At 34.8% G+C, this 18,745-nt stretch overlaps 1 protein-coding gene across 2 annotated transcripts in view; it reads left to right on the forward strand.

Moving 5' to 3' along the window:
- Nucleotides 1-18,745, forward strand: part of LOC129804656 (EGFR adapter protein-like) — a 119,901-nt gene that overhangs the window by 52,329 nt on the left and 48,827 nt on the right. For both annotated transcript variants that reach the window (XM_055852185.1, XM_055852186.1), the window contains exon 2: nt 2,632-2,694. The gene's annotated coding sequence lies outside the window, so the exon portion shown is untranslated. The remainder of the gene's footprint in view (nt 1-2,631; nt 2,695-18,745) is intronic.

The raw sequence follows: 18,745 nt of genomic DNA on the forward strand, positions 1-18,745 counted from the left end.
TTTAATATAATAATAATGTCATAATTATGAAATTCTAAAGTCCTTTGTTCATTACTTGACTGATTTTTTAATCAAATTTAATATTAGTTGGTTTCTACGTATTTCCACGTTATACGGATTTCCAAATTTTGGCCAATCCATTACAAAATTTTTCAATTTCAAATAAAAGGAGGATAATTTTGGAACAGTTTCGGTTAGTTAAGGTAAAGTGCCCTCGCTCGACTGGTTCCTCGTCTCGACCGGCAGAGTTATTTATTCAATTTATTTATATTTGCTATAATATTTAGCGTATGTTCTAACATTAATAGATTGATTATTCCATAAATAATACGAAACAGTAACAATTTCATAGAAATTGACCATCAAATATCCAAAAATTGATACACCGGTCGAGCCGAGGAACCGGTCGCCTCAAGGGCACTTTACCTTATTTAAATTAATTGGCTTACATTTTTAATACTTTTAATCTACTTAAATTCTAATAATTATAAAAAGAATTATTCCGTAGAAAAATAATTAATAAATGAAGTATAAATTTAAAATCAGTTGTAAAATAAAAAATTATATGACAACATTCTTAATTATTGTTTTTTAGTCAATTTATATGATAAAAAAGGGTGGCAAAGCGTCCCAGACTTTCCAAAGTTCTCGAACACGTAACTCAGATACGATACCTCAAAAGTATTTCCGCATCATTTACCTTTTACGGGTTCTCAATTGATAACCGATTTATAAATCACACAAAAGATCCCGCATAAGAGTAATAAAATTGATGTACTGTAAAAAACTACTTATCAGTTCATTGCAGGTTCACAATCGATCTGAATCGATTTATTAAATCACTCAAAACATTCTCCCAAAATTCATCTTAAGAGTAATTATAATAACTGAATTTCGGATAAGAAATACTTATCAGTTATGAACCGGATTTTTTATCGGTTCAGAACATATTCGAACCGGTTCAGTTTTATCGGAAATTCCGAGACTTTTCTAACGACCCCAAAAATGAACATGCCCGAAAATGAAAAGGGACAGATAATCCTAACCGGCTTATGTAGGTGAGATTTTTAACGTGAGCTAACTCGGAATGCATGCAAATTCGATTTGGAGCTGAAGTTGGGGGACGCCATTCAGTTATCTTGAATCAAATTCGTGAAAATATACAAATTTTGTATTTAAACCAAAATATCAAAAAATTTGGATGGAGTGACAGAAAAGTGATATATGGGTGAAATGTAGACCATAATGTTCTCTATAATTTTGCCGTAAAACTTGATCTCATCGATTAATCAGAAACCGAGATAATCGAGGTTGTTTGTTTCTGAACTCGTTTTTTCGACCAGAGCGCCCCAAGTGTTCATTTGATGCATTTCAACTATATCAATGAGTTGTTGTATTTTGTGAGACTTTCCATTTAAAACCCTATTTTAAGTGTCTTGGTCGAGTAGAAGCAGTCAAATTGGTCTCCGAGTGGTTTCAAAGCGTTATTTTGGGAAAAATCAATGTTTTCACACTTAAACTTCAAGATCAGACAGATCGCATTATCTGATCGAAAATTGATGTATGGACGAAATATACACAAATGTCCTCTACAATTATGTCAAAGTAATCATCAAAATTGGTTCAGCGACAGTCGAGATAATTGAGGTTATGTGATATTGAAATTGACAATAGGGAAAACCGGAAGTCGTCGGGAAGAGACAATCACTCAGGGAAACACATCAAGTATCTTCAGAGCTTTCGGCTCTGTCTCCAAGCCTTCATCAGTGGCTGGAGCAAAAAGAAGGAGCCGTTTTTATTTGCATCTTTAAATAAGTAACAATTTTTCTAATAACTCACTCAAGTCTTGCAATCTTTCTCTTAGACTCGTTCAGGCCATCCATACGGTTTTTAGCCATACATATATTCGTGATCAGGAAGTGGCTAACACATTCTGGCAAAGTTTGGGGCCGATCGGCGGACATGAGATTTTGTTAGGATTATAGTAGGTGAGATTGTTAAGAATCTCTCCTAATAAGGATTTTTAGCCATATAAATTAACTTTAAAATTATTGGTTGTGGAGCTAAATTAGGTCTTAGTAAGGTCCACATTCATTTAACGATTAGCGAAAGAACGCCTTATTTTAAAATTGCCCCACTTTGCCCTATTATTGAGCAGATTATTGATTTCCAAAGATATCACCCTGCTTATTCGATGTTTATTTTGTTCGTTACGGCCCTTGAGGCCAAACGCTAAGAGATACATCGACATCTACTCGTTATATGTAAAAGAATATTTTGACTAAAGTATCACTAGCTGACACTTCGAATTTCTAAAGGAATAACGGCTACAAAACTTCAGCTCTTATATTTCTCAAACAAAGCCAAACTTTCCTCATCTTCAACTATTCAATTTACAAAGAGAATACTAAACTTGATTTCAGTTTTGAATTTCTTACTTATCAACTGAATTGTGTTTTTTTCTCATACAAAAGTAAAATAATTCCCTGCAAAAGCCATTGTCTGACGATACTTGATACAGTTGCAGAACTGCTGTTTTCATTTTGAAACCCATTTCCCTCACCTCAAGAGAAGAATAAGTAAATTTTCTGTGGTTAAAGTTCTCATAGTGGTTTTTTTCTCTTGTTACAGACATCAAAATTCAGCTGGAGCTGTGCTGAGGGGGTTTCCGATCGGTCGTCAAATCTCAATAAGGTGAGTTTGAGCACTTATTCCAGCGATGGTACAATAAAATTCCTCTTTATGGCGAAAAATGTGTGAGTAGTAAAGCATCGCCTCACGATCTGGTGGACAAGCATAAATCTTTAGATATTTGACATTAAGTGCGGCTGCTGTAAAACATGTGCCATACCATCCTCTGGATGCAACAGCAGGGAGAGTGGCCAGGAAAAAAGGGGTGACTGGAAAAGTTCCCATACCGCACGCGTGGTGTGGAAAGTTGATGATGGAAATCATGACAAACAACACCATATTGCCACTATGATACTCTCTAGTGTCTCTCTGTTTGCATATAAAATGCTCTCTGAGATACTTGCATGCTTCCATTCTTCACTTTTTCCCACGCGATTCACACTCAAGTGCTCCAGGGATAAATTCCTTCTGGCACGAGTTACACACCCCCCACATCCAAATGCATTGTCCTCACTCGCCAGAATCTCATGTTAGAATTAACTTACTTGTTGTAGCATATTTCGGAAGGGACAAGCCATAAGAGCACCCGGATCTGAGGTTATGGACTTGGGAAATATTATTGCAAACTTTGAATAAAAGCTCAGTATGATATTCGGAAAATTATGCAAAGAGCTTGAAGGGTCTGACATAATAGATTGTTTTACTTGGGAAAATTTCTTTGATGGCTGGGATGGCTGGTATATAGTGCAAATATATTAGACTTTTGCAGCTTTATATGAACAAACCTAACCACTTCCACCCGAAAACATTTATGTGAAAACACAAAGAACTCTTAGAAAGTTGGTTTCTATTTCATCATTGCATATTATTTGCAACTTTGCGAATAACAAACCAAATGATATTCTCAGGCAAAATTAATACCGAAATGGAAAATTTCGCTGAGTTAGAGAAAAATCGAATTAGATAAAACGCCGTAGTGGCCTCTTAGTGAAAAAGAATCGTCAAAATTGACCTTTTGACATATTTTGACGTAATTTTATGGCGTCTACACACCACTGAGAGAAATCCGAAAAAGTTAAAATAACATTCCGGAAATGTTAATTTTACCCTGCAGTATTGATCCGAAATCGGTGTAAATATTATGCTTTTTAAGTTACTAAGGGTTAAAGTTACCCTTTTTCATATTAATTTTACCTTTAAAAAGGTGTAAAATTAACATTAAAAATGTTGATATATTTTTACACCTAAAAAGTGTTAAAGTTATGAGAAAAAAAAGTTAATCGCAGCCTCTTTTTTTCTCAGTGTCCATAATACTCGTTAATAAACTTCTTTTTAATCGACTAGGAGGAGAATGGGGCACCTTTGAATTGGGGCAGCTTTAAAATAGAGCTTCTTCTTTTATTTTCAAATGAAATTGGGCCTTTCCATGATATAATTTAGCTCCCTAAACCATTTGTAAAACTAAAATACATCATGATGAGGCTTACATAAATTTATGGCCATATTTGATTAAAAATATTTAGTGATTTAATTAGAGATAGTAAAAGAAACGTCCACTTCTGATTGTCAACCAGTAGTGTGCTTTCCCCTACTTAGTAGATTTTCACAGATAACATATACCAATCATAACTAAATGTGGCTATTTAAATTACATTTTAGTTTTTATTTAATGGTATCTGTATTGATTTAAACGGAAGAATTTAATTTTTCTGCTTTGTGTTGATTTAGTACAGACATGTGCTAAAATTTATATAAAAATAGCGCAACTAAATTTCACTATTCACAGTCCTATATTACATATATTCTAGTCTAGCCTATCTATTAAACCTACCTGACCATATCATTTAAAGTTAAATTGAATTGTTGAAATTAAGCACGTACGTATAAGAGTAATAATTTAACACATCTCTGTGCTAGATCACTTCAACTTTAAACCAAAAACACAGACACTTAAAACTAAAGTATAGCTTTAAAATAAAAGTAAAAGCGTTAGGCAAAACTCTTATATACTGACTCTGTTTACTAAATGGTCATCAAAGTATTATAACACTGTTACATAATATTTTAGCACATGCTTCTATACTAAATCTACGAATAATAATTACATAAACTTAATACACTTGTGTTTAATTCAAGATTGAAATTGCTAATTTAAATCGTTAAAACTGGTATGCCTAATGTTTCAGCGACTTATCAAAATGCATTGGAATAATAAATTTAGAACATCTTTGTACTAAACTTACTAATAATAAAATGAATTTAATACAGTTACGTATAAATCAAGATTGAAACTACTAATTTAAAAATGGTTAAAGTTGGTTAAAGCTCGGTCTTCCTGGTTTTCCTGATGTGCCATCAACTAATTGTAGAGCGTGTGGTCTATTGGACACATGTCAACCCAGTCGACGGCCATAACCTAGCAATCCTAATCCTTCATTCCTTTGACACGCCCAACCTCTACCATCCTTATGAGTGCTGAAAGCGCTGAAAGGTTACTTTGGAGCTTTTATTGTTAGGTAAATGTCCTCAGTCTTCAGTGAGTGAGCATCAATCGCCGTGGATGGTTCACTCTCATGAAGTGAAAAATGGGTGGCACCTTCAGTTCTCCAATTTCCCTCTAAGTTCGTATTTTTATTTAGGTGAGCCCCATCTGGGCTTACATTATCAAAAAATCCTTTGAAATAACACTTTAACACCCTGCTGTACTAAATCTACTAATAAAAAAAAATGGAAACTTGAGACAGTAGCATTAAAATCAAGACTAAAACTTCTAATTTAAATTATTAAAGTTGAGGTTGACTAATGTGTCAGCGACTCATCAAAATGCATTGGAATAACAGTTTAGGACCTGCCTGTACTGAAACTACTGACGACAAAAGAAACTTAATACAATTTTACTCAAATCAACGGTGAAACTCTTATTGTAAATTGTTAAAACTGAATGTGCCTTAAGTGTCAGAGACTTGTCAAAATCTAAAAAAAAAATAGCTTAACACCTTTATGTACTAAATCTCTACTAATAAAACAAAGGAAACTTGATACAGTAATATTCAAAATAAGAATGAAATGAGTAATGTAAATGGTTCAGTCTGAGTTTAACTAATGTGTTAACGACTCATCAAAGTGCATTGGAATAACAGTTTAGTACCTGCTTGTACTAAATCTACAAATAATTAAAGAAACTTGATACATTTGGATGGTAATCCATATCGAAACTGCTAATTTAAACCGTTTAGGTTGAGTTTACCCATGAGTTTGCCTAATGTGCCAGCGACTTATCTAAATGAATTGGAATAATAGTTTAGCACAAGCCTGTACTACGTCTACTGATGACAAGAGAAATTGATAAAATAATTAATTTCAAATCAAATTGAAAATGTTATTTTAAATTGTTAAAATAGAGTGTGCCTTAAGTATCAGCCACTCGTCAAAATAATTAATATAATAGTTTAGAACATTACTGTGCTAAATGTGTTTTTAATGGAATTTTGCGTCAGTTGCGTTTCAAATGAGCCTACAAATTGTTAATTATTGAGACTTTTTAGTATACATAACAATGTTAAAGCATATTTAATCTGTACTAAATTTAATTTTACTAAAGACATTAACCAATCAATGTTGTTAAGCGAGAAAAAAAGATATATAAAATAATGTAATTTTTAAATTTTGACAAAGCTCAATTAGCACATTAAACCACATAAAATTAAAGTCCATACCTCTGGCTATGGTTCTTAATTGAATCCTTCTGTTGATATATAAATTTAATGCACTTCCTCTTTAATCTCGACATCTAAGAAACTTTTATCACTTTTATCCTTTTGGCTTTTGCTTTGCTTTAATTTGAACTTTCTGAGTGTTTTCATTCTCAAAACAATTTCCACACATTTTCCACATTTGATTAAGCTGAAACTTTGGCACAGTGTGAGCTTTTTCCGGATTTTGGGGTGACTTTGACACTTGATGATGAACAGCACTTTCTGTGCGAAAGTCTCCTCCCAAATTCCATTTTCATTGCTGTTCTGGGCGTGCAGCACGAAAAGAGCAGACCCAAAACTTTGCTTATAAATTAGAAATGACAATGTGAGGCTTTTTTGGGCAATCTGGGATTGTCATTCCGCACCAGAAGCACCTAGCTAGGGGAGGTATGAATGTGGGTCATCCTCATTTTGCGACATGTGAAGAAAAGCACAAAAAACCAACCGAAGTGAAAAAAAACCTCAGGTTTTTCTGACATAATTAACAGTGTTGAAATGCAGAGTGTTATTTATTGCCTGAAAACCCTTTTGCTGTGGTTTTGGTGTCCAAGGAGGACTTTGCTGGGGACAGGTGATAATGTGAAGGGATGGGGAACTAGATAAACTCATTCAGGGGATGTTTTTTCACTTGACTTTTGTGGTTTTAGAACTTGAAGGGGGATTTGCTACTGGATTTCATTTGAATGGAAAAAACAAATAAATTATCCAATGAAAATAATTTCAACTTCACATGGTTTCACTCAATAATAAATCAGTGAATTAATTTAATCATTAATCTAATGTGACACAATCATGATATTATACTTCTGTAAGCTGCCTATGGATATTTGCATAAATACACCCAAATTCCCTGTAATTTATAACAAAACTCCCTACTTCTAATTCCACAAGCAGGGATTATTTCAATCCTTTCTGAAAATATGTGCTTTTGCACGCACAGCATCTGAATTTTCCAATGTCAATCATTTCCCTCGTTTTTTTCTCAAATGCATTAAAAGAAAACATATTTGGATCAATTGAAACATTTGTATTTTTAACTAAATAGGATATTAATTGTAGGAAACTACCTTTTAATTTGACTGAACGTTGAACTATGAATTAATATATTTACAAAGCTTTATTTTAATTAATTAATAAGCATAAATTTTAATATTCTTGAAAAACACAAGATGTAAAGTATCTCGACTGAAGTATACGACTTTGCTTGAAAATTTTCATAAATTACTATGGTTTAGTCATCAATAATAATAATAATAATAATAATAGAAATCAATATAATAATTTACACGGTACGATACGAGTTAGAATAAATCGACGGTAGCCGTATCCCTGTCAAATTTGATTATTTGAAGTAATATTGAAATAATTTTGTTTGTTAGATAATTGTCCAAAGATTTATTTCTAAAACTTTAAATTTGTGATTTTTAAAGCATCTTTATCATTTTAACAAACTACTAATTGTAAAGAAAATCACATGATTTGTAAAATTTAAACAAAAGATTGCTTACAATTACAATTTGTTTCTTTTTCGTCTGCTCAAGAATAGGTAATTACAGCACTTTTAGGGGAGATGGGGGCGATGAGTTATTGACATTTTTCATTCATATTTTCCCTTTCACTTGGCAAATCATCAAACTTCTGCGTCAAATTGTAAAATTAATTACTTTTAAATCTGTTACGGCACGATGTTTGGATTGTAAGCATCTCTACCCATCTTCAGTGGAACTTCCTGCAGTTGGGGGGATAAAATTAAGTATTACCACAACCAACTGGTAGACTAATTACTAGCTCTTAATCTTCTTTCTCCATCACCAAACCACCTTCCATCCCCTCAGGAAAGGCTGTCTGAATAGATAGCGCGATGCTTTTCCGGTGGAAAAGACGGTTGGAACACAAAAGAGAAAATATATTTTATAGGCCGCATAACTTTGAGGGAAAAATCTTCGGTGGTGCCTAAATATGAATTATGAGCTCACAATTAGAATGTGATTCATTTGTAACAATTAATCACGTCAATCCTAAATTGAATTCCTCCCTGACACCTTTTCATATTGCAAATTATGAAGAGAACCCTCTTAATCGATTGGATTTTTGGGGTGAAAAATTTATTGCTATATGTTCCCTGCAATTATTACCTACAATTAATCACAATTTACATGGACAAGAACTTTCATGGATAAGCAGCTATTTTTAGAAACTCTCTCAGCTTAATCTCGAAGGAGAAGAAGAGGGTGTATGAAGATGCCGATGGGATAATTTTGGCCATGTCGTCCCATACCAAAAACCGTGTTAACCTATCTGATGAAAAGGCCAAGTATTTCTGTGCCTCATTTTCCCGTGAAATGCTAAATAGATGAGAAGGATGTTGTACCCTTGTTCATAATCTAATGATCCTGACCGACTAAATGACAAACTGAGAAAATTTTCGGTATACGACATCGTCGGTGTAAGTTTTAATTAATATTTGTTAGGACAAGCTTTTTTGATAATGGGCTGAGGGGATTTTCATTAAACTTTTCTCAAGCACAAGATTTAGTTCAAGGTTGGTAAATTGCTAACATAAAAAGTTACTGTCATTTCAATGTGGAAGGAAATGCTTAAATATGCTTCTAATATTTATATTAATTGCCGTGCAAAATGGGAAAATTTGTAGATATGGAAAAGGGAGAAATAAGTTACCTGACGGTAAGTCCTCATGTTACCAACATGAAAATGTATACAAAACTTTGCAAAATTAGTTAACTCTTGCAAATTGAGGGAAGAGTCTGGAGAAGACTTTTGCGAAACAGATTTTAAATTATGATCTGAGATTTTCAAGGATATACTATCATTGGCTAATGCTATACTGTGTATCATTTAATACTAAAATGATACTTAAATTTAAACAAAAGCCTTTTGATTTAAGTTAATACTTAAAGATTGTCTTTTATTTCACTATAAGCCTACGAAATTATACTTTTACTAATAGCACTATAAACAGAAGAGCAGCAGAGTAGTTTTACGTCTGCATTACTTAAGAAAATAATAAAATTTTGGAATAATGAATAAATATATGGAGAATATTCTGTTTATTTCGAAATTTCCAATACTGAAGAGAAATTACATGCACTTAGTTTCGATACAGTTCACAAACGTTTGAAAAGAAAAACTTTATAAATAGTTCAGCTATATCTGAAACTGAACTACCCAGATATTCAGAAAAAACCTAATTGAGAATTATGTGAATATAACAGAAAATTGCAATATTAATTGAACATCTGGGAGACTCAATGGGTCAAGTGATAAAGCACTCGATCTATCATGCAAGTATCTCAGGTTAGAATCCCCTTTGGGTGACCAGGAATTTTCAAGACTTTTCAGGAATTTGAGCTTCACTGCACTTGACTCCACGGGCATATGACTGACAACCTCGTCCCTGTATAAGAAAAATAACAATAGATGACCCGAACTGTCCTTGCGGGATGGCCTAATTCCTTCATGGATTGTTGTGCCAGCATTATTATTATTATATTATTATTAATTAAACATTCAAGTAATTTTTTGATTAAAATTTTTAATTTCGTATTTCAAATGATTAAAAATTAGGAATAAAATCTATGAATTAGGGGAAACTGGGGCAGAAGTAAACAAGGGGTAGTTGTAAACACATTACTATTATTAATGTCTACACTACTTGGTCTTAAATTGACCATTTCTTCAGTAGACCAGAATCCCTATAGTACCTATAAATTCATTCAGGACTCATCCTTTGAAGCTTAATTGCAAAAAATTGCGGGAACTCAAATCTTTAACAAAATTGTGAAAAAATTCAATTAGGTTGATTTATAAAACAGAATTACATTTAAAAAGAATTTTTCTATTATGTTTTAAATAAAAAGAGATATAAAAATGTTCCAGCATTGCTGAATACTCGAACTCACCAGAAAGAGCGCTCCATTAATTCTCGCACTAAATGACTAAATTTACTCATGACTAAGTTTACTCATAAATCATAAAAGCATCTCATAATCAAAAATTTAAAAAAAAAATGTGCATTTTGGAGTGTTCTAGCATGAGTTACAAGCACACGGACAAATAAAAAATGTAAATATATGAGAAAGACAAGTCATTTACGGATATTTAACCAATACATTACTGATTTCAGAGCCTTTCGAAAAAATCTAAATTCAATCTAATCCGTTGAAAAATGGTCACTATAATATGGTCTCCAAGAAGTCAAAAAAATAACTTTTTCTGACTTCTTAGAGAATAACATAACTTTAGAAGGTTGTAGGAAAAAAATTGGAACACCGGAGTCCCTATTGTTCTTAAAGGGTTAAACTTTGACCTTCAAAAACTCAAGATGGCGATTTTTCAGATCATAGGTATGTTTGGACGAAATGTTCACCTGGAGGGCCTCCAAAACAAAAAATACCGGAAAAGTACTTTCGCATCATTTACCGTCTACCGGTTCTCAACCGATTTGAACCGATTCATAAATCACTCAAAAGATCCCTCAAAACATTTTAAAAGTAAGAGAATTAATTTTAATACCGGTTCAAAACCGATTGGAACCGGTTCAGTTTTGTCGGAAATTCCAAGACCTTTCCAACGACCCCAAACATGACCAATTCGCTTGATAAATGCGCTCTCTAGTGTCATTTTAACTTTTGACCTTGAAAAATCGTTATTAGGAATGATTCAAAGAGATTTTCGTGTATGAACGAGATATCCACCTGCGTGATCTCTAAAACATATCCAAAAGTGAAGAAAATCGCACGACGCGTTTTTGAGCAATCCAAAAAAAAAAACATAGTTTTGGAGGAAAAGGGGATCGGTGGGGGAAATGAGGGGCGTGTTAACGATCCTTGGGTCGACTTATGAGGGCTCTCTCTTAGGTCCCATGTCGCTATCTCTAACCGTTTGGCCTCTAGAGCTGGTGACAGTCGGACGGACAGACGGACAGACGGACAAACAGCGTGATGACATTTCTCAGAAATGGTCTGAAACGTGAAGATTTGTTGAGAAAAGTGGTCTCCGGGGGTGGTAGGTGGAAAATTTGGAGAGTGAAAAAATCGAGGGATTATATTTATGTACTGCTCTCTCCGTAGAGTTCGAGCATTAAAAAAAATAGAAGGAGCCGCTTTCGAAGTTAAACTAATTTTTATTTTATTGGCGGTCATGGAAGATCGCAAACTGTTATCCCCTACCGTTTAAGACAAAGGTCGGTGACAAGTTGAATAGGGGAAAGTGGTACAAGTTGGACAGTGGTACAAGTTGGACAGGGATTTTGTCTTGATAAATTTAATACTTCATTTTTATTTGTATATTTTTAATGCTTTAGTTTTATAATTTGGTTCCTTGTGCTTAAAAACAAATTTTGTACTGTATTTATCAAGAAAAAAGCCATGTCCAAGTTGTACCGGCAAATTGTCCAACTTGTAACACTAATTCCAAATTATATCACTTTACCCTATGCTGTTTTCTTTTTGACCAGTAAAAGATACAATACATGGGTTAAACATTTTGTCAAATAGGATATATCGTAAATTTAAATTTTGAAGCTCTATTGGAACATCAATTCAACAAAATAAGATTAATAATGAAAAAAGTTTTTTTAATCCATCTTTAACTGTGATGGACTAGTGTAACTTAAAGTTGATACGGAGTTGAAAAATATGGTACAGACTAGGGCGTTTCAACTAGGAAAAAATTTTTTTGGTACTATTCTCACGGTGTTGTATTTGATGAGACAAGAAAGTTTTTCTTCTACGACCATATGATCAGATGCTGTTTAGAGGTGGCTGAACGACCCTCTCTGTAGTGTAAAATCCGGTAAAATCAGAAATTTGTTCTACAGAGAGGGTCGTTCAGCCACCTCTAAACAGCGTCTGATCATATGGTCGTAGAAGAACAACTTTCTTGTCTCATCAAATACAACACCGTGAGAATAGTGCCAAAAAATTTTTTCCTAGTTGAAACGCCCTAGTACAGACCTTAGCAACTGAAGTGCAGAAGTTAAGAACTTAAAAGTTATATAACTCTTTTTAAAAAAATATTTTAAAAGATGTTTAAAAAAAACTTTTAGGCCTGTTTTTTTTTAATCCAAATTAACCAATAAAGACCGAGAGTACATATTTTATGCTGCTCGAACTTAATTTTTGATACTTTTTGGAAAAAAAATTACTTGACTAATATGACTCGTTTGCCGCCGGATTAGCTTTGAGGACCCGGCTTATTAATCATTTGCCCAAACAATATTGTTTCTAGCGTGATTTCAAGTTCGACAAAAACTTTTTGAGTTCAATTTTTATGTACTTTATTTGCAATCAATTTTTATTAATACAGTGATTACATCGTAGATACGAGTGACTTTATACTACGGTGGTGACGTTGCACCCCTTCTATTCGTAAACTCTTCTTTAATTGTAGCGCTTAAGGATGGTCTAAAGATCGTCCTTAAGTACTATAGGTAATTAAGGAAAAGCTTACGAAAAGAAGGGATGCAACATCCCCCCTGAGTGCAAGTCACCTGCATCTACAGTACATGTATGTATTCAAAATGAGATCAATACCAACTTTTCTTAATAGTAATAAATGTTCTAATTGATTCAATTATTTCTTTCAACAAACATTCCTTTCGACAAACAAAAACGCATATAGTAAGACAAATAACCAAGAATTTCACTCAGACAACAATTACAGCTGAAATGTGGTCTTTTGGAAGACATTCTCCTCCCAAATCGTAATTATTCTTCATCCTTCCTCTGCAGTGTGATTAAAAGTCCACCATTACCTTCTGGAGAATGTAATAAGAGAAATGGATACTAGTGATGTCTCACGGAGGACATAATTGAGAACGACAAGGAAGCATAAGACCTGAGAAAAGTTCCACAATAATGGACGAAGAAAAAATCCTTCGGTGAATCTTCCCCTTTTAGTATCTTGCAAAAAAAAAAAAACAGGCTCCAAATTGTTATTGTTGGGAGTCATCTGTTGGGTTTTCTCTCTCTTGCACCTCATCCTTCCGCTTGGGGAATTTCTGTCACATCCTCCCCAAGTCCCTCAATCACCGTGGAATTTTTCGAGAGTACACGAAGAGCGGATTTTTCAGGTTTGTTATCATCTTTGATGTCACTTCTCGTTTGTCGTCTAACAAGACACCGTGAAGCTGTCCTTTCCCATTCAATTTCTCAACCATCCGCATACTCCTGCTCCACTTTCCTGGGTGCGCCTCTCCAAATGCTGAGGGAAACAATTTTCCGGGTGTTGGGGGTGCGTCCAATTTGTGCGACTGGGTTTGCTGTTGCTGTTCGTTCCTCTTGAAAGACAACACTCAATAGGGACACTCTCCATGGGATTTCATCTGGTGCTCTCTCGATGTTCCCTGTGCTCTCCACTTTCCCAGGATTTATTTATTCTTTCTCTATTGTGTAGTCTCTTCTTTTGTTACCAACTCCCTTTTAGTCTTCCACCCTCCAACCCTAAGCCTGATGGTGCAACTTTCCCCAGGAAAATTGCAGCACCAAATTGCAATGGCCATTAGCTCCAATAATAATTCTCACAATGCGACATTGGAGGATTCGTATAGGGAGCTGTCTGCAAAATAGGAAATAATACTTGGGATTTTTCCACCTTCACAAGTGGCGTGCAAGAGAATGACCAAGAGGAAAATCCATGAGAAAAGAGGTTTTAAAGTTTAGTGAGTTTTTTTATATAGATTTTCAATAAAAGTAATGTCTTGCACTTTCAATTCTATGAGGTTCAACTTTATTGGGAAGAATTTAATGTCTTTTATTGCAGATTTAGACTATGAAATATGTGCTGAGCAACTCTACTACATGATATGTCAATCTGTGGGACTGCCTTTTTGAATCTATAATAAGTTTCGCACTAAAGATAAACTTCAGGAGAGATAAATTTTCTTTTTCTTAACCGTCAATTGCGTCATGTATCCACGTATCCGTACCGTATGATGCAAGCGTCCTGGTTCGACTCCCCTTAACAGCACTAGAATTATCTAGAATTGATTGTTTCCGATGGACCCGGATGAATTTGCTAATTCTTACTAGCTCCAGATCTTGTACAATTAATAATAATAATATTAATAAGAGTTAGAAACCTAGAAATCTCATCTTCCGAGATGGCCTAGTTTGTCTATGAGATGCTGATGATGCAGATTAAAATTTCGTTCACTTTGACTTGAATGCAAGGGATAGATTACTGTGCCGCTCACGGTTCGACGGTTAGATCAGCAACTGTGCTAACTGCATTTGCTTTGTGTCAGCATTCGTTGTAAAAGACACATCGTTGCGCGACGTTTGCAACGAATACAGACACAAAGCAAATGTTCTTACCACAGTTTGTGATTCAACTGACGATATATCTTCGCTGAAATCAGCAATTCGTCAGCTAGATCAATAACTGGGTTATTGCATTAGGTTTTTTTCTACATTTGTTGCAATACCTCGGTACGAAGCATTTCGAACAAATGCAGATACAAGAGAAAGGCACATAGGCTAGTTGCTGATTCAACTGACGAAATATAAAAGAGAGGGCGATCCGTAAACAATTGATAGTGTAGGTGACCACTGCACTCAGGCATCTCTACTGTGGCTATTATGCATCCCCTAAAAAATTTACCCTATTGAAAGTAGGGGAAGCAGGGTGTGTCAAGTTAATCCGTTCTACGTATAAATTCCATCAAACAGACCGGCTGTATCTCTGACAATCCACTCTGAGGCAGTACCGCTTTACTAAGCAGATTCTGCTTTAAATTACACAAACTGGGGCCGTCACAGACAAAATATATGACCTTTTTTCTCAGTCTTATTACATCCTCTGCACACTGGATCGCATTGGATACCAATCTTCAAATCTTTCTGCAAACAATGACTGCTCTTAAAGTGTTGGCAGCCTATCGAGCTTCCCAGCAATTGACATCCACATCCATCCGTTTAATCCGTCAGGTTTTTGTTGATATTGGCCATAAACTGTTTGGACACAAGACAGTTATTCCCTAGACACTTTTACAACTTAAGCCGAAAGACGGCTTAACGTAACTATAATCAAAATAATGATTTGACTAAATTCCAATCAGTTTCCCACTAACTAATCCGTTTTTCGGCTTAAGTCGAGAGACAGATTAGTCAGAAATTGATGAAAATGTAATCCCATCATTATTTTGATTATAATTACGTAAAAGCCGTCTGTCGGCTTAGGTCGTAAGTGTGTCTAGGACATTAATAGCTGCAGTCCAGTCTGTTTGATAGGCTTTGAATGTCTTTTCTTATTATAGGCTTTCTTATTTGTGAGGAAAGCCCTAATACTGGTTCAGGACCAAAGAAAGCAATCATATCTATCGGAAGAACGACGTGGTCAGCTTCTTTATTGCCTGCAGTTCCACTGTGTCCAGGTACCTAATGTAGTCGAACCTCACATATCTCTGAAGTCGATATAAAAAGCTTCCGGCATTCGCAAACAAGAGCAGATCCCGTGTTCTAACCATATCAGAATATTTAAATGAGTAACTTAATCTTCACATAAATGATGAGCTCTAAAATTTGTTTGCCTTACTTAACGATATGGTCAAACTGCGCAAGAGTTTCGGCATTGCAGTTCAATGAGATTCTGTCAACATATGACTCCTTCAGAAGCCGCTAGTAGATATCTCTTACCGATTTCTCTGTATAGAAACACCTTTCTGTAAAATTCGGAGAAATCTAACTACGAAGTTTATAACAGAAATTGGATTTGGTAAATGCAAACGTTCATTATATGCTGAATATACCTACGGCTTAAGCCGATAATTATAACTTCATTATAATCAAAATAATGATTAGATTGCATTCCCATTAAGCTGTTTATAAGCTTAAGTCGTAAAGGTGTTGACAGACCTGAGGATTAGCCAGGGGTGACATGATAACTTATTGTCGATACTATCGACTATCGATTCTGAAAAATTTAAATGACAGCTGTACTTCGTGTAGCGAATATAGATATTTATTAACAGTCACATCCTTTTACAAATGTCACAATGAATGGCCAAACAATTCGTAAATAGTCGACATTGACTTAATCTAAAAGATATAGATTTATCGATACTATCGATTCGATAGTATCAAAAAGTTATCATTCCACTCCAGGAGACGGCTTAGCGTAATTATATTAGAAATAATGGTCAAACTACATTTCCATCATTTTCCATTAAGTCGTCTCTCGGCTTAAGTCGTGAGTGTGTCTAGGGCATAAGTCTATCTAAGGCATTATTCTCAGTGTTGGCCCTTTCCAAAATCGACAGCTCTGAACTTCAATTTTTATTTTGAAACGACAAAAGGGAGAATTGTGTAAAGAATTTTTAGCAATACAATGCTCCACGTGATCTAACATCCACAGCTTCAACAATCAAACCCCAATTTCCTGCTCTATTTGAAGTCCACAGTTCACTCTCCAGGAATATTCAATAATTCAGTTGTGTCAGGGAGAGCAAGAAAGTTTGCACTGCACTTGAAAAGTATTTCCAGATGTTTTTTTTTTCATTCGTCTCCTGGCACAAAAACCCCTTTCTCCCACAAAGAACTTGGTAACTTTGAGGGAATGCTTTTGGGGTATTGCACTGTATCCCTTAGCTTGTTTATATACCAAGTCCAGAAGAGTTGAGAGAATTTTTTTACAGCTGGATTTGCCAAGGGAATTGAGATGAATGGTTTGTAAGTTTATTTCCGACTTAATTACTCCTTCAACACAATGCACTGGAGTGAATATCGCTTCCTCGGACTTTTTATTTCTCCTGTGATTTCTTCTTCTGAGGTCTGCGGGACTGTTTTTTTTTCTTCCTGGTTTTTAAGATAGGGAATCTTAGAGTCGTCACACAGGATGCCAAAAGTAAATTTCCGTTTCAATGATGTCGGGTTTTTCATCAAGAGACTTTTCTCACAGCTTGATTGCACAGATTTTTTTTTGCATTTGCCTTTTTATGACTTCTTCAACTTTCTGGGGTTTTGCGACAGACTCAAATGGCTTTCTCCATTTACGGTGAATTGGCCCCCTATTGGCCTATTGGATCGAAAATTAAGAATTTTTGAAATCAAGTAAAAGTCTCCACTTATTGGCCATATTCCACACTTTTTGGCCACTCTTTATTTATCATTTTTTGATCATTTTTTTGAAAATTTGTAGTAAATATTTGAAAGCAAGGTATGACAATGGCCAATTAAGGGGTTATTTGTCTCTATTTTTCTCGTTTCCAAAGAGGTTTTTCTTTGAGTTGGTATTTAAAAATGCTCTCAAGAGTGACTAGGAAAATGATTTTTCCCGTGGAAAGTAAATCTTTTCATTTTTTCTCAAGTGATTCACAAATATTTATGGATGCACTTAGACATTTTCAGGGAGTTGATGGGGGAGATGCTCCTTCAATTCTCCTACGACAAATCAACATTGGGATCTATTGAAAATCGTCCTGGAGCACGTGAGTCTTCACTGTAGAAGGAAGAGACTTTATCTCTTGAAGTTACCCTCTCTTCTCCAAACTCTTTTCCCATTTTCCATTTCTTTTCAATTTAAACTGCTGTATAGAAGCTACAAAGCAGGATGGATTTGAAGTGGTTAGAGTTTTTAGTTAAGAAAAAAAATATATCTACAAATGCTTTTGAGGAAATCACTTGGTAGAGAAAAATATAGAATATTTCTTGACTATCTGTTTTGAGTTCAATAGACACGAGAGATGGGAATATCTGCGTATGAAGGGAAATTGATGGAAAATCAATGTGGGAGCAAATCTGAGGAATGGCCAAGGGATCCCAATCTACAAAAGGCACAATTGTGTAACAAACATGGATGGTAGAATTTCATGAATTTGCACAATCATCCCTCACTCTTTGCGACATGGAGATTTCTAATTAATTACACCCAAAGAACTTGAGAATGCTTTTATACTCCTCCATCTATTTATTTTTATTTGCCTTTTTTTCCCCCAACAACCCCCACAGCCCATCCACCCTCCCTCGAAAAACTGATGGATGCCTCCCGTTCATTTTGGTTAATCTTTGTTGGATGCTCTATGCTAGGAAGAGATAAAGTTGCAAAGCAATCCACTTAATGAGTATAACATTTTATATTGCTTGTATACGGGATTTTCTCTTGTCTGCATTTCCAGGCCAAGAAATCATCCCTTAAGAAACACACGTCGTACCAGACCAAACCTCCTGCGGAGCTTTTTAGTTTGGGGAAGCAAAACCTGGGAGAGAAATTAAGCTTCAGTGCAGTTTCTTAGGGGGATATTGCAAAAATTGTAAATTCTAACTTTTGGGCGAGAAAATTGAAAGGGGTGTCGGAAGGAAAAAGCAGAAAACGATACTTGAATCGGTAATTCAATTTAATTT

Source organism: Phlebotomus papatasi, chromosome 2 (genome assembly GCF_024763615.1).
Source record: "Phlebotomus papatasi isolate M1 chromosome 2, Ppap_2.1, whole genome shotgun sequence".
In the NCBI taxonomy this organism is placed as follows: domain Eukaryota; kingdom Metazoa; phylum Arthropoda; class Insecta; order Diptera; family Psychodidae; genus Phlebotomus; species Phlebotomus papatasi.